At 35.7% G+C, this 27,572-nt stretch overlaps 1 pseudogene; it reads left to right on the top strand.

Annotated features, from left to right (window-relative positions):
• The first annotated feature begins 324 nt into the window (after positions 1-324).
• Positions 325-26,806, top strand: LOC147911664 (cullin-4B-like; annotated as a pseudogene).
• Positions 26,807-27,572: the final 766 nt, after the last annotated feature.

The following is a 27,572-nucleotide window of genomic DNA, read 5'->3' as shown; positions in this document are numbered from 1 at the left end:
TTTTTATTCTTTGAGTTTTTCATGTTTTCAAAGTAGTTCACCCTCCTGATCTTCCAGCCACCACTGTTGTTTTGTTTGTCACTCTGGAGAGTAGATCTACTTGCTGATGTGTTTGTTTTTGTGTGTTTTCACCCACTTCCATGTACTACTAAAGGAAGAAAAGATTAAAATATAGGAGCATGAGTCAAGAGCAGCATTGAATGCTTTTCTTGCTCATCTCTTTCAGCTCGTTGTCTTCCTTCCTTGGATCCAGACTTCTTCAATCTTCTGGTAGACAAAAGTAGAAACTGGATTTTCTTGGATTTTATAGGACTTAATGTGAAAATGGCTGAAGAAAACTCATCATCTTCTCCATCTGCTGCTGCCTTTCAGGATCAAGAACTGTTCAAAAGCGGAAACTTGGTAATGTGCTCTGTGGTTGCAGACCACCATGCAGATGACGTGAACTAAACCCGCCCCCCACCACATGACTCTGTCCAGGTTTGCTAGTATCTGGCCTGGCCCTCGTGGTGTCTGGAAGTTGACCATCAAAGACTTTAAAGGTAATATAATGACCAGTTTTTAAGATTTAAATTTGGGCTTGTTATACCCTGTTTGTTCTTATTAATTTAAAATATAGAGAGACACAGTTAATGGTTTTTGAGGCCCAGTTAATTTTTAGAAGAATTAGGATCCTTATTGATTTTGGACCATCTAGACTTGGGTCCAAGCCACAGAGTAACCTGTGACTTGGAAAATTACTTCATGTTTCAGATTCTTGTTTCCCTCTGAAAAATAATAAACTCCCTTACATTTTGAAATACCATTCTGGATTGGCATGCCTTTCAGATAACATTCTGTCTTCTGTCTTCTTAGTGAACGGATCTGTAATGTTACTGAGAAGTGGTCTTCCACTGGTGGTCAAAAGGCAACAATTTAAATTTTTGATAATGTGTAGAGTGTATAGTGAAAATTCATGCAACTGGAGGAACACAGTGAATCAAGATAAAACATGCATCACTAAGAATTGATGCATTTCAGAAATTTCCAATGAATTCATTAAAGAAAAGCTGAACAGAACTGTAGATTAGATTTTTTCGTATAACATTTCTAAAAAAGGAATCTCTTTATGAGGGTATTTTGGCATTTTAAACGGAATGTCCCCTCTGTGGTGTCAAGTTTCTTCTTCTTGGTTGACTGAGTTTATAGGGCATATCCCAATCTTGATTGCTGTGTTTAATTGTCAGGAGAAAATTTAACTTTTCCCATTGTAATTACTAATACTCATTTAAAAATTTCTGTATTCAGTTATTTTCTGCTTACACTTCTGCACTGTATGTAAAATATCAGTTATTGTCAAAATATCTGAATAACAACACCCAGATCTTTCTAAAACTTTCCAGAAATAAATGTTCTTAACATTTTGCCCTTTGGTGTTTTGTTTTCTTCCTTTGTTCTCTATCCAGAACCTGGTGCATGCTGAATCTATTCTGTGGAAGCTTGACTTTAGATTATCAAAATGTGAAAAAGCAGTCTTACTTTAGGAACCAAGTGATATTGCAAATAACATGAATTTCTAGAATTCATGTAATGATCATGTATTATTGCATATAATGCAACTGTGTTTTCTAATTTTGGGGGGGTAAATTTCAACATTTATAGGATAAATTTCAGGAAAATGGAATGCCTTGGTCTATGATTTTTTTAAATTTTTTTGGCAATACCAGTAATTCATTTGATCTATATTTTCATACTTAAGGCTTAGATATAGTAAATATTTCTTAACTTTATTTAAATAATATTGGCTAATTGCACATTCTTGTATGAGTGATATAAATGAAATTTGGCATTCTGTTTCAGATTTTAAAAACACTGTAAAAACAAATTCAGAAAATATTCAGTTGCAGTGGGAATGGAACATTGATGTACTTCTGATCATTGTAATCAAATATTTGACTTTTAGTCCTTTTCTTCTGACTTTTTTATATCAAGTCTTAGATTTTTAAAGAACATTTCACATTCCCTTTTTCATCACATGAATGTTAATAATGTCTTTCAGGCTTTAAAATAACTCATCTTTTAGGGTAAAATTTATATTATTAGGTATGTTCTACATAAAAGGCAAGATGTTTGCCACCTTGGATAATAGGAAGTTTCTGGAGAATTGGAGAGTGCATCTCATGATAAGAAACAACTGAAATCCCATTTTGAACTTGTTATTCTTGGCCTAACAAATTTACCTAGCAAGGAATTTCAAAATGAAAATACCAAATTTTTCTTGAAGAAGCGTATTTCTGGTTTGACTTTTTGCTTTCTAGCGTGGCTTAATTTATATGACTATATAATACATATATACATAATTAGTTATATATATGTTATAATTATATAATTAATAATATAATATAATTTTAATTCACAATTCTATAATTATAGAATTTATAATGTAATTTTAATTTATAATATAATCATTATTTATAATTTTAATAATATTAATATAATTAATAATTATAATGTATTATATATATGGACATATATGATTAGTATATATCACAGATATGTATACACACAGATAACATACCATATAGTTATGAGTATATATAGTTTTCCTGTCCCAAAGGGAGCAAATCTTGGATTTTTGTTGTTTTCTGACTCATTTAATTTGTGCTTAAATTTGTATTATTCTGTTTTTCCTTACGTAGTTTTTATGCTCTGCTAGCTTCTTATGTATAACATTATCAACTAATATAATTAAAAGATTATTTTTGTTTAGTAATTTACATGTGACAGTCTCATGAATTTTATTGAGACTGTTTTCTTTTTTAGTAATGTTTCTCCAGTCTGCTTTTTTTTTTCATTTTGTTTTGAGGAAGATTGGCCCTGTGCTAACATCTGTTGCCAGTCTTCCTCTTTTGTCTCTCCAAAGCTCTCGTACATAGTTGTGCATCATAGTTGTAGAGTTGTAGCTCTTCTGTGTGGGACATTGCCTCAGCATGACTTGATGAAGGGTGAGTAGGTCTGTGCCCAGGATCCAACCCGGCAAACCCCGGGCCACCGAAGCAGAACATGCAAACTTAATTGCTACACCTCCAGGCTGGGTCTGAGACTGTCTCTTAATAATGTCATACTTCTGTTTTTTCTGAGGTTAAATTCACATGGCATAACGTTAGACAGTGACAGTTGTACACTATTGTAAAGTGTACATTTGTACACTTAGTACATGACAGTGTTGTGCAACCACCAGCTCAGTCTAGTTCCAAGACATTTTTTAATAACCTCCAAATGAAACCCCATACTCTTGAGCAATCCCTGTTTCTCTACCTACTCTCTTTTCCCTCCCCTCCCCACTAGGCAATCAGCAGTCTGATTTTGTCTCTATGGATTTGACTGTTCTGGATCTTTCATATAAATGAAATGTTTCAATAAGTGACCTATTGTGTCTGGCTTCTTTCTCTTAGCATACTGCTTATGAAGCTCACCTGTGTTGTAGCATGTGTGAGTGCTTCGTTCATTTTTATGGCTTAAATAAAATTCCATTTTGTGGACATACATGCTGCTATGACCTTTTTTTGTGTGTGTGGAAGATCAGCCCTGAGCTAACATCCGATGCCAGTCCTCCTCTTTGCTGAGGAAGATTGGCCCTGGGTGAACATCTGTGCCCATCTTCCTCTGCCTTATATGGGGCGCTGCCACAGCATGGCTTGACAAGCGGTGCATTGGTACGCGCCCAGGGGCCGAACCTCTGAACCCAGGCTGCTGAAGCAGAAGCAGAGCATGTGCACTTAACCGCTGCGCGCCTGCTATGACAATTTATGGACAAGATTTTGTATGAATACCTGTTTTTAATTCTTTGGGGGATATACCAAGAAGGGAATTGTGGGGACATATGATAGTTGCGTTTGATTAACGGAAGAACCACCAAACTTTTGAGCACTGGCCACACCATTTTACATTCCCACCAGCAATGTACAAGGGCTCCAGGCTCCACATTCTCTCAAAAACTTGTTATATCCTTCCTGATAGGTGTGAAGTCGTATGTCATGGTTTTGAGTTGTTTTTTCCTATTGACAGGTTACGTTGAGCAACTTTTCATGAGTTGGTTGGCCATTTGTATATCATCTTGGAAAATGTCTCTTCAACTCCTTTTGGCCTAATTCTTAATTGGAATTATCTTTTGGTGGATGTGTTTTAGGAGTTCTTTATTCTGGATACTAGATGTTTCTCACTTACATGATTAGCAAATATTTTCTCCTATCCTGAGGGTTGTTGTTTTGCTTTCTTGATCATGTCCTTTGATGCACAGCAGGTTTTTTCTCCCCACTGGGAAAGATTCACCCTAAGCCAACATCTGCCAATCTTCCTCCTCCCCATAGCCCCAGTACATAGTTGTGTATAGTTGTAAATTCTTCTGGTCGTTGTATGTGAGCTGCCTCCACAGCATGGCTAACAGCATGGCTACTGACAGATGAGTGGTGTAGTTCTGTGCCTGGAAACTGAACCCAGGCCGCCAAAGCAGAGAGTGCTGAACTTTAACCGCTAGGCTGTCACGGTTGGCTCATGTATAGAAGTTTTTAATTTTAAATTAATGAGGCCCACTAAGTTGCTTTTTTGTTGCCTGTGCTTTGGTGTCACATGTATGAATCTTTTTCCAGATCCAAGGCCATGAATATTTACCTGTACGTTTTCCTCCAAGAGTTTTAAAAATTTTGCTCTTAGATTTAGGTCTTTGATCCATTTTGAATTATATTTTGTGTATGATAGGTTGTGGTTCATCCTCATTATTCTGTATGTGGATATCTCATTGTCCTTAGTGCCATTTGTTGATGAGATATTCTTTACCCACTGAATGGTCTTGATATTCTGTTTAAAATCCGTTTGTCATAGAGGCGTGGGGTGATGTGTGGTCTTTTGACGTTGGCTCTAAAAACCTTTGGTCCATAATCTTTTATTTATTTGTTAGATAAACCCGTGATGCTAGAAAACTACAATGCAGAAATGTGGCAAAAATTAAAAGAAGCTAATTGAGCTATCCAGGACAATCTCTCTATTAAATACAGCTTGGAAAAGCTCTATCAGGTGTGTGTTATTTTGGATAGAAATATTCAGTAATCATAATGGATATCGATTATGATTCATTAATCATAATCCTGGTTAGGATTTGTATAATTAATTGTAGTGTACCTTGTGGATCTTTAGAATCTTTTGTATAATCATGCATTGTATTTATAGAATCCATCATGGATTACAATCATGCAATCCTTTAAATATTTTTTCTCTGAATTTATATTTGATGATTTATTTTGTGTACTTATGCTTTGTACACTGTATAGTTTTATGTATCTATTTTCATTGTTCAAGTTATTTTCATTCAATTTAGCAGGGTCATGTGTACCTTATTTCTTATTCTGGCAAGAGGATAGAATGGCTGTTTATTAAATTTGGAGATAGATATGTTGCATCACAAATGGGTTTCAGAGCTATTCAGGACCTTGTAATTAATTTCATAAATAGATATTTAGAAGATAATTAAGTTGTTGAATATCCCTATAGATCTTTAATCTGTTTTTTTTGGTAATCTCTGTGTAACATGTTTATCTTTTTCCCCTTCTGATTGTGTCGTGTCCTCAAGCAAATGTTTCTCAAGTCAATACATTGAAATTAGAGATACTATTAAGGACTAGTGTTATTGATCTGAATTACTCTTTCATAATAATGCAATTACTCTTGCATTGACTTCTTGTTATTATCCTGTATTCATTTTTTGTATTATACAAACTCTACGAATCATAAGCCATTAATGTTGCTTTATGGTTAGATTTCTCTTTTTGTTCAGTTTCGTATCTTTTCCACATGGAATCTTTGCACATACTTGCTACCTTGACCACTTCTTCTTTGTTCTCCTTAATGTACAGTTTGAAGTGCTGACCCTCAATTATTTTGGGTGAATGCTCTCATTCCACTTTCTTGAAGTCACTGCTGACATATTGATGTATATTGCTCTTGGAGCCTGCCATTTATCAACCGTCTGAGGAAATCACTTGGCAAGCCTGGTGGAAGCATTTGGAAGTGATTTCACCTTTCTGAGCCTCAGTTTCTTCATCTCTAAAATGCTTACAATGAAAGGATAGTACTGTGCCATGGTGTAATTTGGTAAGGATAGAATGATGTCTGGTTAATGTAAATTGTTTGGAACGGTCTCTGAGCAGTAGTAAGCGCTTGCCAAGTTAGAGTTCTCATTCTTCTCTCTCCTCTTCTTCTAGCTCCTCCTTCTAAGTGGAATAGGCTCACTGTCAAATGCCTTGTGTTTGTAGATGCAGTCAGAAAATTATTCTCTTAGAAATATTTGTGTATATTCCATTCTAAGTAGAAGGTTGCCGTTTTTAGCTTGTGGTGTGACGTGCATTTTTACAACGGCCTCAAATGTAAAGTCTGAAAAGCATATACTTTGTCTGGTCTCTGTTATTTTTATTGTAGTGAAATATGCATAAAATGAAATATTACCATTTTAGGTTTACATTTCATTGACATCAAGTATATTCACGATGTTCTGCAACCACTACCACTATCTAGTTCAAGGACTTTATTCAATACCCCAAGAGGAAACTCCATACCCATTAAGGAGTCACTCTAAATTCCCTTTTGACCCCCGTCCCTGACTATTACTAGTCTGCTGCTTTCTGTCTCTATGGATTTACCTAATCTGGATATTTCATATAAATGGAATCATACAATACGTGACCTTGTTACGTCTGCCTTTTTTCACTTTCTATAACATATTCGGGATTTGTTTATGTTGTAGCATGCTTCAGTACCTCATTCCATTTTATGGATAAATAATATTTAATTGTGTGATGTACCACATTTTATTAACACATTCATCAGCTGCTGGAAATTTGGGCTTGTTGGGTATTGTGAGTAAATGCTGCTATGAACAGTTGTGTATAAGTTTCTTTTTGAACATCCGCTTTTAGTATTTTGGTTTTATACCAAGGGCTGGATGTGCTGAGTTATGTGGTAATTCCATATTTAACTTTTGGAAGACCTGCCTAATTGTTTTGAACAGTGTCTGTACCATATTACTTTCTCCTGTGTTCTGCACTAGGCAGTCTAGGAAGATCCAATTTCTCCACATCCTCACCAAAACTTGTTATTTTCCGTTTTTTGAAATGTAGACATCCTGGTGGATATGAAGTGGTTTTCAGTGTGACTGTGATTTGTGTTTCCTGAAGGACTAATGACGTGAACCATCTTTTCATGAGCTTGTTTGTCTTTTGTATATCTCCTTAGAAAATGTTTATTCAAATTCTTTGCCCATTTTTAATTGGGTTGATTGTCTTGTTGTTAAATTATATGTGTTCTTTATGTGTTATGGACACTAGATGTTTAACATATAGGATTTGCAAATATTTTCTCCCATTCTCTGTGTTGTCTTTGCACTTTTTATAAAAATGGTTTTTGAAGTGAACTTTATGTGACATAAAATTAGCTATTTTAAAGTGAGCAGTTTAGAACATTTACAATTTTGTGCAGCCGCTGACTGTATCAAGTTCCATTTGTATCACTGTAATGGAAGGCTTTTACCCATGAAACAGTTACTTCCCCTTACAGCTCCACAAGCCCCTGGGCAACACCGACTTGCTTTTCATCTTTAAGGATTTGGTTGTCCTGGGTATTTCATAGTAAATGGAATTATAAAACATGTTCCCTCTTGTGGCAGTTTTCTCTCAGTTAGCATAATGTTTTTTAAGATGTGTCTGGGGCATAGCCTATCTCTCTCTATCGTGCTTTTTTACGGCTGAATAGTATTGCATTATTTTAATGTACACAATTTCTCTGTCCATTCGTCCCTTGATGGACATAAGGTTGTGTCCACCTTTGATTATTGTGAATAGTGGTGCTGTGAACATGAGTGAACATGTATTGTCTGAGTCCCTGTTTTCAAGTCGTTGAGTATATCCCTTAGAGGGGAACTGAGGGACCTTGTGTTAATTCCATGTTTAACTTCTTGAGGAACTGCCACATTCTTTCCTTAATGGCTACACTATTTGGCAGTACCATAGTCAATGTATGAGGATTCCGGTTTCTCCACACCCTTGCCAACACTTCTTATTTTTTTCTGTTTTGATTGTAGTCATCATGGTGGGTTGAAGGTGTACCTCACTGAGCCTTTGATTTGCATTTCCAGAATGACTGATGATGTTGAGTATCTTTGTGTGTGCTAGATGGGATAGTCATATATTCTTTTTGAGAAATGTTTATTTAAGGTCTTTCTCCGTTTAATTTTTATTAAGGTGACGTTATTAATGTAACATAAAACTGGCCATTTAAAGATGTACAATTCATTATGTTGTGCAATAACCGTCTCTATCGCCCAGATTGAAACCCTGTACCTGTGTAGCATCCACTCCCTGTTCTGCTCTCCCCCAACCCTTGGCCAACCTTCATCTTCCTTTTGTCTTTATGGTGTACCTGTTCTGAATATTTCATAGAAGCACAGTCACGCAGTATGTTGCCTCTCGTGTCAGTTTTCATTTAGCATAATGTACTCAAGATTCATCCACGCTGTGGCGTGCATTAACACTTTGTTTCTTTTAACGCCTGAGTTATATTCCACTATATTATATACCATGTTGTGTTTGTCCGTTCATCTGATAATGGAGAGTTATTTTTTTCTGCCTATTAGCTTGTGAATAATGCTGCTGTGAACATGGTTGTAGAAGAATCTGATTTCTCTGTTTTCAGTTGTTTTGGGAGTAACCTAGGAGTGGAAATGTGGGTCGTGTGTAATCTGTGTTTACCTTTGGAGGAACCCCCAAACCATGTTCCACAGAGGCTGGGCTGTTTTGTAATCCCCTGGGTATTGTGTGAGGGTTCCAGTTTTTCCTCATTCTTGGCACCACTTGTGATTCTCCATTTAAAGAAATTAAATCCACTCTAGTTGGTGTGAAGTGGTATCCCACTGATGTTTAGATTTGCATTTCCCTGGTGGCTAATTTCTCTCACGTTGAACAGTTTTCCCATGCATGTTGGTCCTTTGTGTGTCTTCTTGGAAAATGTCTATTTAAATCATCTGTTTCTGTTTAAATCTGGTTGTCTGTCTTTTTGTTGAAATATACAGGTGCCTTAGGTATGCTGGATATTAAAATCTTATCAAATATGTGATTTGCACATATTTTCTCTAACTCTGTGTGCTGTCTTTTCAATCTCTCGGTAGTGTCAGTTGACACACACAAATTTTTAGCTTTGCTGTAATCCAGTTTACCTATTTTCCTTTTGTTGGTTCTGCTTTTGGTGTCCTATTTGACAAATAATTGCCAAATCCAAGGTTGTGCAGATTTTGCATTATGCTTTCTCCCAAGAGTTTAATAATTTTAGCTCTTATATTTCGCTGTTTGATGCATTTTGAGTTAATTTTTGTAAGTGATATAAGGAAGGGATCAACTTTGTTTGTATGGGGATGTTCATTTGTTTAAGAGATTCTTCTCTCCCCATTGAATGGGCTTGATACCCGTGTCAAGTATCAGTGGAACGGATATGTAAGTTTGTGTTTCTGGGCTCTCAGTTTTATTCTTTTGGTTTAAATGCCTATCCTTATTCCGAAACCATACAGTTTTGATTGCTATAGCCTGGGCTTTATTCTTTTTCCTACGTTCTTTTCCCTGTCTCCTCCTCAAACTGGATAATCTCAATTGACCTATCTTTGTGTTCACTGATTCTGTCTCTACCAGCTCACATCTCCTGTTGAACGTGTGTGGTGAATTTTTATTTTAGTCATTATATTTTTCAGCTTTAGATTTTTGTTCCTTTTAGTAGCTTACATTTATTTCTTTATTGAAATTCTCCATTTGTCAAGACAGCATCCACCTGGGTTCTTTTAGTTTTTTTGTCAAAGCTTCTTTTAGCCATTTGAGAATATTTTCAGCAGTTGATTTAATTTATTGTGATAAGTCCCATATCTTTGCTTCCTCATGGATAAATCTTATTTGTTTCTTTATTCCTAGAACGGGCCATATTTTCTTGTTCCTTTGCATCCCTCATAATATTATATGGAAAACTGGAAGTTTCAAATATTATAACATGGCTACTCTGGAGATAAATTCTTGCCTTTCCCCAGTGTTTGTTGCTACTGCTTCTTGTGTGTGATTGGTGTTTGTTTTCTTAGTCACTTTTCTACACAATTTTGTAAAAACAGTATTTCTTTATCGTGTGTGGTCATTGGATGTCCAAGTTCCATTAGCTTAGTGGTCAGCTGGTTATTTTTCTGAGATTTGCTTAAGCACTGCAGCCAAACCAAACCAAGCCCCTTCCCTTCTTGTGAAGGTTAGATTTGTGTTGAGGCATTCATTCTTTGGTTAGCCATGCTGATGACAGCTCCATCTTAGCCTTCTCTCACTCTGCTTGAGCGTAGCCTGAAGGTAAGACCAAGGTGAAGTTAGGATCTCTTCAGGTCTTTTCTGAGAATGTGTTCAGCCCTGGGCATGTGTGTGGCTTCTTGATTTTCTGGTATACACAGGAGCGTTTCAAAGCACTTACTTCTCCCTGTATATCTTTCCCAACTTCTGATCCTTTCCAGGATTTTTGGTCTGTGTGCTGCTTGTCCTTCTCTCTTGCCCCAGGTGGCCAAGTCTAGTCTGTTTGTCTTTAAGTTTTTTGGTGTAGTCCTCCAAGCAGCATGTTAGGGAGCTGCTTGGGGAAATTCCAAGGCAAGAGGCACAAAGACAAGCCCCAGAATTGGAACACACATCTACAGTCTTTGACAACAAGGTCAGTATTTCCCCCAGTGTTACTCGCAAGCTGCACCAGCAGGAAGTTTGCTGCCATCATAGCAGGTGGGTAAGTTACCAGCACAAAGCTGTGTTACTGAAATGTAGCAGCCTCTTTCTTCATTAAATGTTCCTTTGATTTTAAGCTTTTGGTTAGATTCTAGGGCCCTGAAGAAGTTGATACTGACAGTTCTTGCCAGCCTAATTGTTCATTTAGTGGGTGGATAGAGTTTTGAAGTTCCCCACTTCACCATTTTTGGTGACATCACACCAGTGGTCAGCAGGGCATGGTTTAATGTAAACAGAATGGTTTGGTTTATTGTTCCTTACAAGCGTTTTAATCTGCATTTTTTAATATAATTGTGTATGGTTGTAATTTTTGTATACATTATCTTTAGCTCTTTTTTTGTTTTTAAAATTTTAAACTATAATTACAAACTTTTACACATTTTGAAAGGCAGGACATGAGTTTATGCATAATTCAGGGAATTATTTTTTAATTAAAAGAATTTAATTGCAGTAATGTCTTTGGGTACTTAGAATTACTTGTGCAGGATCAGTTTGTATAGATTGCTTTCAAGAGAAGAATTTAACTATATTTTCTTAGGCTTTCAAATATTGTAAATATTGAAATAGCTTTTTACCAAGTCATTTATAATGTATTGACATTTGTATTGATTCATTAATTTGTATGAATAAGGTCATTATCACTATTATTATTGATAAATATAAATAATTTAAACCATACTTTGTCTTATTCTTTCAACACTATTTTTGAGTAAGCACCTATGTTTCTAATTCTGCAGAGCATTGAGAATCTTTGCTGTTACGATTTATCTGCAACCTCATATAAACAGTTGAAGCAGCTTTGTGAAGACCACGTCAAAGTACAAATTCGTAAGTTCAGAGATTATCCTTTTTTGGAAACCAGAGGCTTTATATTCTTTTCCTTTCCTTTAGTCCATTTTTAACAATGTATATTTTCCGTTTTCCACATATGGCAGACAAAAGAGGAGAAAGTTTTCTTAATTTACATTTTGCATATCTAAAGGTGCTCTATGGGATTCATGTAAAATAACCTGCGTTTTTTCCTTTATGTTGGTTTTCATTTGTTTGTCAAATTTCTCGTGTGAGATTCTGTTGAGTGGAGTAATTCATTTGAAATATGGGGTGAATTTTATTTTATTTATTTTATTTTATTTTATTTTTTTGTGAGAAGGACTAGCTCTGAGCTAACATCTGATGCCAGTCCTCCCCCTTTTTTTTTTCTTGAGGAAGATTGGCCCTGAGCTAACATCTGTGCCCATCTTCCTCTACTTTATATGGGACGCCGCCACAGCATGGCTTAACAAGCAATGTGTCCGTGCACGCCTGGGATCCGAACCTGCGAACCCCGGGCCACCGAAGCGGAGCACGCGCACTTAACCACTTGTGCCACCGGGCCGGCCCCTGGGGTGAATTTTATTTTTGACAGCTTTATGTTCTGTTTTAAGACCTAGAGATGCTTGGACTTCTGGTTATCATTAGGCAGTTTTGCTAAATATTGTCTTGTGGAAGTCATATCTTCCATTTGCAGAACGCATGTTACTTTCAGAACATAAACTTTTTCTTAACATTACCTCATGGATTCTCTGGAAAGTGACCCTTTTCTAAAGAAAATGGATAAATGCTGGCAAGACCATGGCAGACAAACGGTAGAGTGTAAAAATTGTATTTGTAGTTGAAAGTGTTATTATGGAATGTGCTAATTGGTTCTATATAAAGTAAAATCCAAAATGCAGTTAACACATAGTTTATGTAGAAACATGTTTAGAAGTGCTTTTATGGTAGAAATTGATTCTCAGTTCTTGAAAATTCATATTTCATTATTTTGCTCCCTTTACAATTTGGAAACCTTTTTTGTTTTTTTAAGAATGTTGTATTTTAGAGTAATTGTGTTTCACATTAATTTGAACTTAATCAACTATACATCAGGTTTCTTTATAATTGCAAATTATTTGCAATTATAATATTTTCTCTTATTAAATATTTTCTGAAATTAGTAATTTACCTTCTGAGATTTGAATATACAAGAGAATGTACTGAAAAGGAATTGGAGCTGTTAAGAAAGGCAATTATACTAAATTAGTTTTTTAAGTAACGTGTTTTAAATATCTTAACACAAGGTATTTCTAAATATTGAATATCACAATATGATGCAAATTGTGCATGCCTTTCAATTTTGGTGCAGTAGTGCATAAAAATAATATGATGCATTAATACTATTAATATAACTTTTAAAACTTTATTTGATGTGTAAACCCCAACATGCTCTCAGTTCAAAGCTTTAACCTCAATGGAAAGCGTTTTTCTCAGTTTCTTACGTAAAGACCAAAGCTAGAATAGAGACTAAACTATTCCTCTTCTTTGAAATAGTGATAGTGAACAGTTTATATTTTTAAAGTATAAAAGAGGGCACCACATCACTTATAATATGAAAGTGTTTACCTGATTATTTGTTTTAATGAACTTTTCTTCAACTTTGGTTCGTTTCTGTCTTTATTTTTGGAGTTGTTAAGTCCCATGCTCACCCATTTCCCGTTAGATGTTTACTCTCTGGTAATAGATGGCTACCACATCACAGCTTTCTAGTTTTCAGACTCATTTAAAAAAGTTAGAGTAATTCTTGGCTCAGAATTGAGGCTGTTAACAATGCAACCATCACATCTCCTTTAACCTCCCACAGCTCTGTCTCCTGACAGAGTTCCCTAGACAGCACAATAACCCCTTCCCATAATGCTTCCAGATGTTCTGTGCAGAGTTCCCAGGAGCAAGGGCACAGAGGTACTTAAGTGTTTTTAGATAGAAGCCAAAAAAGTACACACTTTCTAAAAACAGAATATTAATGAATACAATGGTTGCCAGTGGTAAGATTGCACAAAGACATCTTAAACCCTTAGCAATTTAGTTACATCATTGAGAGTGAAGTTGAACTTGCCAAAAAGTTAAAAGTCTATGAGACCATATTTAGGTTTTCTTCTTTGTGGCTGTTTTGGTCCAGTCTACAGGATGGTGTGTCAAGGGAAAACAAGTGTGCCTCGTATGTTCATTCCTCTGTGCAATATTTAGCCAGCAAGGCTGGAAAACACAGCCTGGAAAAATCTTACTTGTGCCTTAAAGTGCACTTCACAGGTTATCACTTCTCTCTGGGTTTCTAGGCTCTTACCATCTCCTCATTCCACTTTCATTTTCTCTTATCTGTCTTTTGGCTTCCTCCAGCTGTTCAAGCGTGTTTCTGTTACAGCACTTAAAATGTGCATTTAAGTTATAATTTCTCTGTTTCCTTTGTTAGATTATGAATTCTTTAAAAAAAATTTTGAGATACACTTGAGACCTAACATTATGTAAGTTTAGGATGGACAGTGTGATAATTTGATAACTTGGTATATTGCAGAAGAATTACCACAGTAGCATTATCTAACACCTTCATCACATCACGTAATTATCATTTCTTTTTTTGTGGTGAGAACATTGAAGTATCTACTCCCTTAGCAACTTTCAGCTATATAATCCAGTATTATTATCTGCCATCACCGTGCTGTACACTAGTTCTCCAGAACTTATTCGTCTTCCAACTGAAAGTTTGTATCCTATGATCATGCCTGTTTATTTTAAAATTTAAATTATTAAAAATGTATTTTATTCATAAATTAATTTTTTGTTAATAAATTAATATAACTTGAATAAGTAGTTAAAGTTTTCTCAGTTTAATTTTCTAATATAGTATACATCCATGGATATAACCCACATTAACAGAAATCCTTTGGTTTCATCAATAATTTTTAAAAGTATAAAGAAGACTTGGGCCAAGATTGAGAACTGCTGTTCTAGTATATGCTCAAATTATAATTAATTTATACATAACTAGTATATTCATAGTAAAGCATTATCTCTTGTCACTCTGTTGTGTCTTCAAATAAAAACCATAGGCTCTTGCATTTTTACATAGTCTTTGCAATAGCAATGATTCTGCTAATTCTTCTTCATGTTTCTTCTTCCTTCACCATCTACAACTCTAGCTCTCTTATATTTTCAATCTTCTAATCTTGTACTCATAGTTTTTTCAAAGGTTCATTTGTTAGGCAAACTATATTTAGCACTGATGTTGATATATCGGCAATTTTTATTTTTAAAATAATCTTTGTATGTATTAACTTTATTCATATATCTCCTCTAATCTTTATTATTTAAGGAGAAATTCAGAACTAACAGTGTAGAAAATAAATGAAAAATTTGTAGGGTTATCTCTTCAAGGCAAGTAAATATGTTACTGTGCATGTTTGATTTAGCACACTGAAAGGAATACTTATAACTGCCAAAAATAATGTGCTTTACTTAAGAATAAGGTTTCGTTATAAGGTGGATAATAATTTAAACAAAAATTCTCTTATGCATAATGTTTCATCTTTGTTTCATTTCTGACAGATCATAATTAGGAACATTTTTCTATTGCTAGAAAGAAATTTTCCAAATTCGATGTTGTCTTCCATTTGGTAATGATGCCAGTAATCACTTTAAAATAATTGTTACATGGAATTTTGTGTATGTGTGTGTGTGGTGAGGGAGATTGGCCATGAGCTAAAATCCATTGCTAATCTTCCTCTTTTTGCTTGAGGAAGATTGGCCCTGAGCTAACATCTGTGCCAGTCTTCCTCTATTTTGTGTGTGGGACGTCACCACAGCGTGGCTTCATGAGCAGTGTGTAGATACACGCCTGGGATCCGAATCTGCAAAACCCCTGGCTGCCAGAACGGAGCATGCAAATTTAACTGCTATGCCACTGAGATGGTCCCTGTTACGTGCAATTTTTAATTTCCCCCTTGTCTGTCCTAAATGGAAGAAGAAATAGTAAGATAAAAATAATTTTCAAAATCTGTATTTCTCTATACCTATCATAAAATTTAAAAATATGTTTTAAAATTATGTTTGAGTACATGGTAGCTCTAAGTGTTAATATATACTTTCATCTCAGTGTGAGTAAACTCTCTACTTTAGGAAACATACTAGTTCTAGGTTACATTCTAGGGTAATGAATCACATTACACATGCTTCATTACAGAAAAGCTAGAGAGTCACTAAGTTGATATTAAATTGTGCTTATTAAGGCCGAAAACATCTCTGGAAGCTAAAATAAGGCAAATTTAGAAGCTTTCAAGAAATTCTAAATGTTGCTTTGTTTTTTAAATTAATCATTCAGTCTACTGTACTTATTCCAAAATTTTATTTGTTTTGATTCATTTCAGATGATCAAAAAACGAATTGGAAAAACTTAGCCAACTGTGGGTAGAAGGAGTTTAACATCAAATTGTATTTTGTTTTGACTGTAGGTTATGCATGATACACATAAACGTATAACTGTTGGGTAAAAAAGGTAAAATCTACAGGTTTTTCTTTTTTTTTTTGGTGAAGAAGATTAGACCTGAGCTAACATCTGTTGCCAACCCTCTTCTTTTTTTGCTGAGGAAGATTGGCCCTGGGCTAACATCCGTGCACATCTTCCTCTACTTTACATGGACACTGCCACAGCAAGGGCTTGATGATCGGTGTGTAGATCTGCGCCCAGTCCGCTGAAGCAGATTGTGCAAAGTTAACCACTATGCCACTGGGCTGGTCGCTACCAGATTTTTAAAATATTTAGTTAGACAGTTGTTTTTGTTTTAGGAACATGGGGCTTGAGTTATTTAAATCATACATAATTTATGATCAGAAAGTTCAGAGCAGGACTATGGATGGAATTCTTCTGTTGCTTGAAAAAGAAAGAAGTGGTGAAATGGTTGATCGATGTTTGATTCAAAGAATTTTAACTATGCTTTCTGATTTGCAGGTGAGTAATTTCTTAATCTATATTAAATTGAAACTAATTTGTCATCTGATATTTTAAAGGTAAGTTTTAACCTATTCTCTTTTATTTATTCCATCTTAGATTTACCAAGAATCTTTTGTGAATAGATTCTTAGAAGAAACAAACAGGTTCTATGCAGCAGAGGTTAGGAAGCTGCTGCAAAAAAGAGAGATATGTGAAATCAAGTTGACAATTATAAGTCCTTTCATGATCCACAGAGTAGATCTTCAAATATCGTGTGGAGAACCATGTTTGTTTATATTTCCTGTACGTATTTTGACATAGTTTACATGCTGATACTTAAATTAAATTTCTTTTCTTTTTTTTCTTTGTCAGTTTGCTAAAGATTTGTCAGTTTTGTTGATCTTTTCAAAGAATCGACTTTTGGTGTTGATTTTTCCGTGTCCTTTTTGGCATTTCTGTGTCATTAAGTTCCATGCTAAACTTTACTTCCTTCACTTGTGTTAGGTTTAGTTTGCCATTTTTCCAGTATCTTCCGTTGGAAAGTTAGATTATTGTTTTGAGATCTTTCTTTTTGTTTTTTTAAGTACATTTATTTAATTTTTTTTGCTGTGGTAACATTGGTTTATATAACATTGTGTAAATTTCAGGTGTACATCATTATACTTCTATTTCTGCATAGCTTACATCAGTTCACCATCCAAAGACTAATTACAATCCATCACCACACAGATGTCCGTAATCATCCCTTTCATCCCCACCCCCCCATTCCCCTCTGGTAACCACCAATCAGCTCTGTCTTTGTTCTTTTGTTTGTTTGTCATTTTTATCTTCTACTTTTTCTTTTTCTTTTTTTTTGTGAGGAAGATCGGCCCTGAGCTAACATCTGCCAATCCTCCTCTTTTTGCTGAGGAAGACTAGCCCTGGGCTAACATCCGTGACCATCTTCCTCCACTTTATATGGGACGCCACCACAGCATGGCTTGCCAAGCGGTGCATTGGTGTGTGCCTGGGATCTGAACTGGCAAACCCCGGGCCGCCACAGCGGAGCACGGGCAACTTAACCGCTTGCGCCACCCGGCCGGCCCCTTTATCTTCTACTTAATGAGTGAGATCATAAGGTATTTGACCTTCTCCCTCTGACTTATTTCATTTAGCATAATACCCTCAGTGTCCATCTATGTTGTCACAAATGGCTGGATTTCATCGTTTCTTACGGCCGAATAGTATTCCATTGTGTGTATATACCACATCTTCTTCATCCGTTCGTCCCTTCCTGGGCACTTAGGTTGCTTCCAAGTCTTGGCTATTGTGAATAATGCTGCAGTGAACACAGGGGTGCATCTATCTTTACACGTTGATGTTTTCATGTTCTTTGGATAAATACCCAGTGGTGGAATAGCTGGATCGTATGGTAGTTCTATCCTTAATTTTTTGAAGAATCTCCATACTGTTTTCCATAGTGGCTGCACCAGTTTGCGCTCCCACCAGCAGTGTATGAGAGTTCCCTTCTCTCCACATCCTCTTCAACACATGTTGTTTCCTGTCTTGTTAACTATAGCCATTCTGACAGGCGTGAGGTGATATCTCATTGTAGTTTTGATTTGCATTTCCCTGATAGTTAATGATTTTGAACATCTTTTCATGTGTCTGTTGGCCATCTGTGTATCTTCTTTGGAGAAATGACTGTTCAGGTCTTTTGCCCAGTTTTTAATTGGATTCTTAGTTTTTTTGTTGTTGTTGAGCTGTATGAGTTCCTTATATATTTTGGAGACCAACCCCTTCTCTTATATACGGTTTGCAAATATCTTCTCCCAATTTTTAGGTTGTCTTTTCATTTTGTTGATGGTTTCCTTTACTTTGCAGAAGGTTTTTAGTTTGATGTAGTCCCATTTGTTTATTTTTTCTATTGTTTCTATTGCCTGGTCAGACATGCTGCTTGAAAATATGTTGCTAAGACCAATGTCGAAGAGCGTACTTCTTGTGTTTTCTTATAAAAGTTTCATATCTGAGATCTTTCTTTTTTTAATGTAGGTATTTAGAACTGTAAATTTCTCTCTGTGTAGAGTGTAAGGTGCATTCTTTAAATTTTGCTCTATTGTGTCTTCGTTTTCCTTCATATTAAAGTATTTTCTGGTTTGCCTTGTGATTTCTTCTTTAGTTGTTTACAAATGTTTAATTTCCACATATTTGTGAACTTACCAAGTATCTTATTCTTTTCCATTTTCACTCCATTGTGATCAGAGAACACAGTGTTTACGATTTTGGTCCTTTAAAATGTATTGACTTGTTTTGTGGCCTGATATGGTCTATCCTTTGGAATGTTCTGTGTGCGCTTGAGAAGATTGTGTATTCTGTTGTTGTTGAGTCAAGTCTACTGTAATGTCTCTTACTTCTGGTTCATTTTAGTGTTTCTCAAGTCTTCGTTTCTTTGCTGATTTTTTTCGCTGGGTATTGTATCCATTATATATATATGTATATACACACACATATGTCATATGCATGTATTCAAAGAGTATGGATGTCATCAGCTATTACTGTTGAATTATCAATTTCTCTCTTCATTTCTGATGGCCTTTTCTTAATGTATTTTACAGTTTTGTTGTGGTTATATTAAAATTTCCAACCACAGAATTTTCCATTACAATTTTACTCAGTTTAGTAATGCTTGGCACTCTGACTAAACAGAAGTGAACTGACCACATAGGTGTGTCTTTCAAGACTATTAAACTAACCCAATTTAAGAGAGGAATGGGGTTTCTTTTGCATACTTGTTTTGTTTATAATTTTTACACTTGAAGTCCTCAGATTCTTAGGAAATAGGAAAGTTGAAAATTTCTTTTCAGATTCCTGGATGTCTCTGCCACATCAAGAAGCTCATGGAAGAATAAGACGACAGAGTTAGAAGCTACCTGTGCCTGAACACACAAGAATAATTGTATATTTATTTACATTTTGACTTCTCTGTTATTTAAGTGGGTCAGTACGTATTCATAGGATAGGATGAAAATGTAAATTTCTTTCCCTCTTTTTCTTTTTACTTTCCTCTCTCCTTTCTTCATTTCCATCAAAGAAATGTCTTATAAACAGAGATTTCTTCTTAAGTTTATTTTCAGTTTTTGGTGAGCCAAAGTAGTAAATTAAGTTTAGAAAACCAGTTGTTGATCTATGTTGAATTAAAGATGAAAGGATATTTTTGTTATGAAGCAGATGTGTAATTTAATAAATGTGTATTATAATAAATACCAAATTTCCTCCAGTTAAGAAATGATCATTATAACTCATGAATGAAGTCAGGAGAAGTTCATGCAATAAAATTTGGAAATCCTGGAGACCGAAGTAGCCATTTTGTGGTACTGATACAGGAGTAGCGGTGTAAAACAAGGAGGCAGGCTTGATGACCATAATGTATGCAGTAAGTACTAGTATTTTGGAAAACAGTTTTAACTGTCTACTATGACGAGTTTTTAGTAATTTAAACCATTTTTTAAAAGAGGTACCTGCTCATTACTATTATAGAAAAGCAGATTCTAGGTGAACATTTATCAGCAGTTATTCGGGAAGGTACACAAGAACAGACGTGTTTAGCAAAATAGTATTATCAGGGAAAAATTAATGCTAAAATTCTGTATTCTGTGTGATAGGCCTTCCTTTAAAGGGTAACATAAAATGGCGTGTAATTTTTTCTTATTTGCAAACTCAGTTTGTGTCATGTAAGAATATTGATCATTCAGGGTTTCTCAAAGTTAAGAATAGCAAAGGAGGGTTGTGCACAGACCTCAAAATAGCAATGTGGAGAAGGTGTTTTTCCTTTGGCTGGATGTTGGCAGTGTTATTCCATTTTTCTGGAATTTTTCTAAAATTTTAGATTATAGCTCAGGGCTCTTGAGCGCAAGTGTTGCTTTTCGTCCTGGTATTTTCCATTTTCTTCTCATAAGGTCAACATTTGTTCAACAAATATGTATTGAGCTTTTTTTTCCTTGTGGCAAACAGCAAGTGGGTTTGGTACAGGGTGAGGACTTACTTAGAAAACCTTATTAAGGGAGTGGAATGTAAACAAAACCGAAAGTCTAAGAGAGGCAAATCATTGAAAGAAGGGAGTCTGGGCCTGGTGACCTCCTGCCAACAGAAATCTTGAGGCACAATTAGAGAAAAAAGGGAGCGCTGGTGTTCCTGAAATGTACTGAAAAGGTTTTGGAGAATGACGAATGTTTGTTTCAAACTGAGGAGGGTAGATGAGTTGTTCATGTTGACCTTTAGAACAGTTGGGTTGTATTTTAGCTGTGATTGAAATCTTTTTGAGCAAAAGGGGTTGAAGAACAAAAAGATCATGGGAGAGAACATTGTGGTAATTTTCATGAGAGATGGAGCCCTAGCCTTAGGGGGAAGAGGTGTGGGTGTCATCACTAGTTAAGGTAATTTTATTGTTGGGGCAGGACATTTTCATTTCTTAATCCAAAATGTTCTAATAATTATCAGCTTTACTGCTATCAACAGTATGTTTTTGTTATTATTTCTCCTGCCTTATGTATCACTTCAAGTGATTTGTAAAGTAAACGTTTAGACTAAGATATAACCTCTTTTGCAAGTAGAGTAAGGAGAACACAAATAGTGAGTTTTTTCTGTGTTAACAGGCTATTCATTGGTATCTATCACATAAAAGAGATTTCAGATCTTTGAAACTAAAATGAAATGGAGCCATAAGACAGCATTGATCTCCAAATTTTCTGTCACATTTATGAACTTTTTTCTGGCTCATGATTGCAGGTTGGGAGATTCCCAAGATCACCCTCAGGTTCAATGACTTTGTGGGACTTAAAGAATTCAGAAAAGTTGTTATCTGAGGGTTGAGACTTATTAGAATGAAAATGTAGACTAAAATCAGCAAAGGGAAGGAAACCAAGGGACAGAGTCCAGGAGAAGGAGGCATGAGCTTCCAGTTGTCTTCTCCTAGTAGAGTTGTGTGGACAGAGCTTAACTTTCCCAGAAATAATGAAGGACACCACACTCATACTATACTGCCAATCAGGGAAGCTCACTCAAGTCTTCATGTCCAGGGCTCTAGTCTGGAGTGGGCTACGTACACATGGACGACGACCACCCATTTGATGGATCTTAGTGTCCAGGCCCTCCAGAGGTCAAGCTGCTATTTCCTGGCCCAAAGTCCCTGCCATAAATCACGCTGTTGGCTTGAACTATCTGGAATGGCCCATGGCGCCCAAGTATGCAAAATCTTACCCTGCTTGATGTTCTGAGGGCTTGCAGGTTACCTCCCAGGAGCTGTGCAAGGGCCAAACTTTCTTTAGGAAGATTAATCCTTTAGTGTACAATAACAGAATACTATGAGAGAGATTTAAAATAGTTGCGTTTGTATTCTCATCTAAGAATAGATTAATGTACTGTTAGCCCTGTGTTTCTTTTATGGACATTTTCACTCTTAATGGAACCATCTTAGAGATGGTGTCTGCAGGTGTAAGATGTGCTTGTCTTTGAAAACCAGCTGTCTGACTTGAGCTTTTTTTGTTAGACTATGGAAACAAACGTTAAACTGTTGTTTCTGTTGGAACAGAAACCATTAAAATGTGCTTGTGAACTAAAGGCTTCCACCTACAGTTTGTGAGACAACTGGAAAATGTTTTAATACCCTAATCATGGCAGCCCTTGGAGCCTGAATTAAGGAGAAGATTCTCCATTAGTGAGAATCAGGAAATGTTTTAGTGCATTTTCATCAGAGCCTAGGCACATAAACATACATGAATTACTGTTGTGAGCTCTTGTTTATCTGTGGGAAGAACTCTTGTTTAATAGGATCCCAGACAGCAGGTAAACTCAGTGGATCCCTCTGTCTGGATTAACCAACTTCTAGATTGTCTGCATCCTTTAGTATCTGCATCTCTTCTGGGCCCACTCTCCTTGAAGTCCGTTAGCGGGTGGTCAGAATGAAGACTGATTTTAATATTTATCTCAGGCAAACTTTCCAGAAGACAGATCTCTCATTAAAATATTAGGTATCCTTAAACCGATTATAAAATATAAATGATTTCTGGATCATCTCAATCCAAAACCTTCTTACAAATCTTATTACAGGATTTCCTCACCTGGAGATGGATTTATCAGGAGAAATATATTTACTTTTTAAAGTTTTAGGATCCTTGTATCTTGGAGATTCAGTTGACGCATTTGTAATTAGAACGTGTGCAATCTTATCTAGATCCTCCCGGTGTTATTCAGTAAGCACATTCTTCCAGATTTTTCCTAGCTGTAATAAAATTCCATTTATTTTCCTTGAGTATATGTGCACTAAGACACATTGGACTCACAGAAGATTATAAGGTGCCATTTGCTACAAACTGAAGTTTCAGAAAAGTGTTTGTATCTAGGAAAAAAAGTCCTGTTGGTTTATGAGAGGTCATAATAATGGCAAAAATCAAATGATAAATGTCTTTTAATACGTTAAAGAAAATTGTTTTCCAAACCAAAAGTCTATGAGATCCAGCCCGGTTTTTGAACTGAAAATTACCTTTTAAGACATGCAGGCACTATCTTCTTATATTTTCCTCTTATGAACCCAAAGTGAGATACTGTTATTTCAGATTACCCCAAATTTTCTTATTGTAGTAAATATATATAACTTAAAATTTACCATTTTGAGTTATTAACTGTACACTTCTGTGGTTTTAATTACATTTATAGTGTTATGCAGCCATGGTCACCATCCATCTCCTGAGCCTTTTCACCCTCCTAAATAGGAATTCTGTACTCACTGAAGAATACACTCTAAATATTTTGATAAGTGTTTCCAGTGTAAGTTGTAGAATACTTTCAACAAAAATGTAGAGTTTCAATGCAAAAATGTGGAGCAAACGGCTGTAACAATGCCTTATTGAGTTATTTGCCATCTTGCAAATGACCTAATGTTCTTCTTTCTTTAGATGTAAATATTCATTTTTGTTCAAATTATAGTTTTCATTTTAACTTTCGTTCAGGGCAATGTGATTTTGACCCCCAAAAGGGAAAATTTAAAAGAAAATTTAATTACTCACCTTACCAGATTATTGTTTAGTTTATGGAACAAATTGCTCATTTACCATTCCTTTGTAAAAAGAATGAACACTAACATGTTTCATGATGGAAATTGAAACAAGAGATTTGTAAAAGCAAATTGAGGCCTCAAATGTAGAACCCTTAGATTTTTTTTCCACTCAAGAACCTACTTCTAAATTCAGAAAATCGGGGCTGACCCGTGGCTTAGCAGTTAAGTGCTTGCGCTCCGCTACTGGCGGCCTGGGTTTGGATCCCAGGCGCGCACTGACTTACCGCTTGTCTGGCTATGCTGAGGCTGCGTCCCACATACAGCAACTAAGAAAGATGTGCAGCTGTGACATACAACTATCTACTGGGGCTTTGGGGAGAAAAAGGGAACAAAAAAGATAAATTCAAACAATATTGTGGTGCCAAGTTGGGTCCTGCTTACATTTAAAAAAAAAATTGAGGTACAATTCACTGGCATAAAATTCATCATTTTAACATGTACAGTTGATTGTCTTTTAGTATATTCACAAGGTTGTGCAGTCACCACCAGTGTGCAGTTTAGAACAGCAAATGACTTTTTAATGATCGACAGTTTTCAAGTGACCATTACTGCTGATTTTGATGCTTGGAAAAGTCAATAAAAATCCACAATCGGGTATATTACCTATTTTATGTTTATTCATCTTATATTTTTGTCATCAGATTAAATTTAAAACACAAATTCTTATACTTAACACAAACCATATTAAAATACCAACCTGATACTGTGGATTGATTAGAAAGGTTTAACTTTATGAACAGTACAGTTAGTGGGAAGTGAGAGGTGAACTAAAATAGATTTTTAGATCTTCTGAGTGAAGAATGCTGGTAAGATTCTAAAGCCCTTGTACTATTTTTTGTAGTTTTTTGATTTTATAAGTTCAGTATGGTACATGTAGTTCCAGGAAATAAACTTATCAGAAGTTCTTTTGGGAAGATAACTTGTATTCTAGTTTCACAGGTCGACAGATACAAAAGAATTTTGCCCATGACGGGTCATAGTTTCACTAAATCATAGGTGATTTGATTATGAGATTTGGAACTTCTGAGATGAGATTTTAGATTTGGAGTTGACAGCTGTAATGGATTGAGCCTTTTGGGGAAGTTGGGGTGGGATGAATGATTTTGCATGTAGGATCATGTGAATGCTTGGGGACGAGTGGAGGTACTGTAGTAGACAGAATAAGGGACCCCAATGAAGTGCAGGCCCTAATCTGTGAAACCCATGCGTAGGTTTTCTTGTATGGCAAAAGATATTTTGCAGATGTGATCAATTGAGGGCTCAGAAGATTATTCGGTGTTATCTGGGTGGGCTCAGAGTAAGCACCAGGTTTCTTACAATAAGAGCGAGAAAGTGAGGTCAGAGTCAGAGAGACATTGAAATTTGAAGAGCCCAGGCTGCTGGCCTTAAATATGGAGGAGGGGCCATGTGAATGCATAGAACACAGAGGGAATCTGGAAGAGGCAAGGAAACAGATTATTTCCTAGAGCCTCCAGAGGAATGCAGCTCTGCTGACACCTTGAGTTTAGGACTTCTGATCTCCAGAACCATACAGTAATAAATCTGGGTTATTTTAAGCCATTAGATTTGTGGTAATCTCTTAGAACAGGAGCAGAAAATGCATATAGACGGCTTGATCAAAAGTGAATCAGCTAAGAATATGGTATGAGGCTAGAAATTAAATGGAGCTCATGTTTTCATATATTGTATATACCTAAAGGATGTGTTATAAAGACTACTTTTTCTCGTGGATTTGTATTTATGGTGTTGCCTTCTCTGTTTATTGAAATTATTCATAAGGTTTGAATATTTTCAGAGAATATGGGTTATTAATTTCTATAATATTCTTATTTAAAAAGCAAAGGAATTACTTGGATTGAAAATTGATTTCAACATAATCATCTATACAAGAAGAATAATTGCTTGATCCTGTGAGTAATTTTGTTGTTGTTGTTTTTTTTTTGTGAGGAAGCTCAGCCCTGTGCTAACATCTGCCAATCCTCCTCTTTTTTGCTGAGGAAGACTGGCCCTGGGCTAACATCCGTGCCCATCTTCCTCTGCTTTATATGGGATACTGTCACAGCACGGATTGACAAGCAGTGAGTTGGTGTGCGCCCAGGATCCGAACTGGTGAACCCTGGGCTGCAGCAGTGGAGCATGCGCACTTAACCGCTTGCGCCACTGGGCTGGCCCCAGTAATTTTGTTCTTGAAAGCACAAGTACTATGTATGAAGTATAAATATATGTTAAAAGCATGTAGAAATGATGTTTTAGTTGAAAGTTTATATGATTTGTGATTTTTTTCTTCCTTTGTTGTTTTAAGTCTTCTGCTTCAGATGGGACATTTGGAAAGTAGGAATTAAAAATTTTATTTTTTACCATGGTTATTTTCAGATATAAAAATTTCTTTTCTTTAAAAAAATGAGAATTAGAAGAGCGCATTTCTCCCATGTAATCTGGGCTAAATAAATGGCTTTTTAAAAACAAATATATTACCATATATCCTTTTGCTTTATGATGTTCTTGTATTTATTTACTTATTGAAAGATTAGATTCACCCATAGATTCAGACATATTGAATAGCATCTCTTTTGGTCTTGAGTATCTAACTGTCTCATTTTTGCTTTCATAAAAGTAGATTCTGATATTTAATCAGATGTTTAATATTTCTAATTCCAGGCATTTTTTTCTTGCACACTAACATCTGTATTACAAATTTGCTTACTATATTTTATTTAACTTAATATATGTTTTTGAAGCAATGTAGTGATTTGAAAGTGCAGTGGTATGCAAAGACAGCCATTATGTGAATGGAAAAACAGTCAGGAGGAATAAATTACCTTGTTTTTTACTTTCAGTGTAATTTTTCCTTAATAAGAACTTACTGATATTGCTCTCATTTGTAAACTTTAGGACTTTCCTGTTTTTAATCCAGAGTAAATTTCATAATGTAGTAATCTCAAATTAATGAAACATTTAATGAATATCTTGAGGTGGATGTTTGTTTTGCTAATTTTGCTTTCATGTCTCTACTTCTCAGGCGTAAGCTCTCTGCTTGATGGAAACAGAATTGAGGATTTGTCTCTCTACCAACTGTTGAGTAGGGTGGAATGTTGAGTTCAATTTCTTCTCCAGCATTGGATTCTTATATAAAGGTAATAATTTAGAGAAGGTATGTCTTTAAAAAATTAATTTATATTACTTATGGCTTATTTTCACCTTTCATAATATATTGTACATTTTAAATTTAAAACCCTCGACTTTCTTGTGTAAGAAATGTTTATTGGGGCTGGCCCTGTGGCGTAGCAGCAGTTAAGTGCATGCACTCCGCTGCTGGTGGCCTGGGTTCAGATCCAGGTGCACCGATGCACCGCTTATCAGGCCATGCTGTGGCGGTCTGTATAAAGTGGAGGAAGATGGACATGGATGTTAGCCCAGAGCTACTCTTCCTCAGCAGAAAAGAGGAGGTTTGGCACAGATGTTAGCTCAGGTCTGATCTTCCTCACAAAAAAAAAAAAAAAGAAAGAAATGTTTATTAACTGGAAATTTATGAAGTGTCTATATTCCAAATCTGTTTTCGACTCCTTTTTCTCCTCTGTGTCTACAAGCCTTTTTTCCCCTACATTACACTTGCTTTCTGTGTGGGAAGGATAGGGACATTATGTATTTGTGCAACATAGTATTTTGTTGTCCCACCCACATTTTTGTTATTTGATTAAAACAACAACAATTTGTCATTGACAGATGCTGCCAAAGACAAACTGTCTCAGAGAAGCAGAGAGCAGAGGCTTTCTCATCCTGAGGAAGAAGAGAGGGAGTCCTCACCAGCCTCAGCTCAGTGTTTTTCAATAAAAAATTAAGCCGTTAATTCATTTCTGAGAATACACATCACACTTAACATTTTGACCATTTAAAAACG

This window comes from Ceratotherium simum, chromosome Y, assembly GCF_057802395.1.
Source record: "Ceratotherium simum simum isolate JZ-2026a chromosome Y, ASM5780239v1, whole genome shotgun sequence".
Classification (NCBI taxonomy): domain Eukaryota; kingdom Metazoa; phylum Chordata; class Mammalia; order Perissodactyla; family Rhinocerotidae; genus Ceratotherium; species Ceratotherium simum.
The sequence above is the reverse complement of the archived record's forward strand: the minus strand, read 5'-3'. Positions and strand labels throughout refer to the sequence as shown.